Below are 2,367 nucleotides of genomic sequence, written 5' to 3' on the forward strand. Positions count from 1 at the left end.
TGTTAACCAGGATGGTCTCGATCTCCTGACCTCGTGATCCGCCCGTCTCGGCCTCCCAAAGTGCTGGGATTACAGGCTTGAGCCACCGCGCCCGGCCTTGAGCCACCGCGCCCAGCCTAGCATGAAATTTCTTTTGCTAGGTTTCTTTCTGATAAGGGAGAAGAGCTTAATATCTCTACCTTTCCTCTCCTCCTCCTGCCTGGTCTCTGTATTCTGGGTTAAACTTTAATTTATGTTGGGGATTTGCAATGTCTGACACATCTACCTGAGCCTTCTGCACAGAGATACATTGGGAGTGGAGGCTAATAATTGGGTCAAAGGAGAAACGCCGTAAGCCCACACTCCAGCCTATCAGGGTGGATTAAAGGTCTGACTTGCCCAACTCTTGTCTCACCTGCTCCCATGGTCTGAGTAAAAGTCTGGGTCCTGGGACTACGAGGTTGTGTGAAGCCTTCCAGCCCCATACCTGCAGAACAGTTTGCAGTTCACTCTGCTCTGAACTGCCCCAACTTTGCACAGATATTCTTCATTCCTCGAAAGAAACTGCACCCTTCAAAGCTCACACGTTTCCCTTCTTGGCTCAGCACAGGGAGCAAGTTCTCTAGATAGCTTATTATCAAATAAAATGGTGGAGAAGGGAACCCAGGCAGCTGGGCACAAAAGGGAATGAGCAACAAACTTCCTCTCCGAACACGATTTTCTGTGTAAGATCCTGGACACTCCCTGGACTGCTCCCAGCCATCTGCCTCATGCTAGATTTCTAGTTAACTTTAAATAAGAAAAACTCACATCTTCCTTCTAGATGTAGCTGTGGTCATTTCAACTTAGGCAGTTGTGCTTGAGACTCTTCTCCTTAATACCACACGACAAGGTCATTCCCCACTGCTTTTATTTACCTTCACTTAAATTTTTGTACTTAACATTGGATTGAACAAGAACAGAGAAGAGAATCACAATTATTGTGTAGATGCTACATTGTAGTTACATTTTATCTTGTAATTATTACAGTGCTGGGACTATTCAAGCTTTAAAATCCTTTCTTGAGATCTCGAAGCTAGTCAGTGGTTGTGCTGGCATTGATATGGTTTGAGTCTGTGTCCCTACCCAAATCTCATGTTGAATTGTAATCCCCAATGTTGGATGTGGCGCCCGGTGGGAGGTGTTTGGCTCATGGGAGCAGATCCCTCATGGCTTGGTGCAGTCTTCCTGTTAGCAAGTTCTTGCAAGATCTGGTTATTTAAAACTGTATAGCACCTGCCCCCTCTCTCTTGCTCCTGCTTTTGCCAAGTGGTGTGCCTGCTCCTACTTTGCCTTCTAACATGAGTAAAATTTCTCTGAGGCCTCCACAGAACCAGATGCCACTATGCTTCCTGTACAGCCTACAGAATCATGATCCAATTAAACCTTTTTTGTTTATAAATTACCCAGTCTCAAATATTTCCTTTTTTTGGGGGGAGGGGTCTTAAACTCCAGGCCTCAAGCAATTCTCCCACCTTGGCCTCCCAAGGTGTAATCCCAAAATGCTGGGATTACAGGCATGAGCCACCATACCCAGCCAGATATTTCTTTATAGCAACACAAGAGTGGCCGAATACAGAAGGATATTGTCACTGATTTACTCCTAGTCTTCTCTCCTGTATGTCGCTGTGCTTGACTAACCTTAAACAGTCACTTTAAATAACTTGTAAGATTCACCTAACTACACACTTTTTATATTGTCCTTCAATCCTTGTACTTAAGGCATAAACATGTTTTATGCTTATTATATAGGCATTTAAATAATGCATATAGGCCCTATGTTTCTCTATCAATGTTATAATTTTTATCAGCCACATAATTTTGAATCACATTTATATACCATCATTCACCTTCCATCTATCCAAAAGATACAAGAAGGGGAAATAAAAGAATAAAAGGTAAGTGCTAATAGATAATCTGAATAGGCCTATGTCCATTAAAGCAATTGAAACAATAATTAATAACCTTCCAAAACAGAAAGCCAAGACGCCAATTGGCTCACTGATGAATCCTACCAAACATTTAAGGAAGAAATTATACCAATTTTCTTCTACGTCTTTTGAAAGACAGAAGCAGGGAGACTATTCCGTAACTCATTTTATGAGGCCAGCATTACCCTAATGCCAAATACAGAGACATTACAAGAAATCAAATAAAAGAGAAAGAAGGAAAAAAAAGAAATAAAAAAATTATGCAGATTAATATTGCTCACAAACCTAGATGCAAAATTCTCAGGAAAATATCAAATCAAATCCAGCAAAGTAGAAAAATAATCACACACATTAACAGGGGTGAGATGACGTCTTATCATGGTCTTGACTTGCATTTCCCAGATGATTAGTGATGTTG

General features: G+C 41.6%; 1 protein-coding gene and 1 pseudogene across 2 annotated transcripts in view; both read right to left on the reverse strand.

Annotated features, from left to right (window-relative positions):
• The window catches only part of LOC105540101 (phylloquinone omega-hydroxylase CYP4F2), a 36,244-nt gene that overhangs the window by 21,235 nt on the left and 12,642 nt on the right, over nt 1–2,367 (reverse strand). The gene's annotated exons all lie outside the window — the stretch shown is intronic.
• LOC105540130 overlaps nt 1–2,367 on the reverse strand; it is a 15,881-nt pseudogene that overhangs the window by 575 nt on the left and 12,939 nt on the right. The gene's annotated exons all lie outside the window — the stretch shown is intronic.

The sequence above is a fragment of the Mandrillus leucophaeus genome, unplaced genomic scaffold (assembly GCF_000951045.1).
Source record: "Mandrillus leucophaeus isolate KB7577 unplaced genomic scaffold, Mleu.le_1.0 Scaffold215, whole genome shotgun sequence".
NCBI lineage: Eukaryota > Metazoa > Chordata > Mammalia > Primates > Cercopithecidae > Mandrillus > Mandrillus leucophaeus.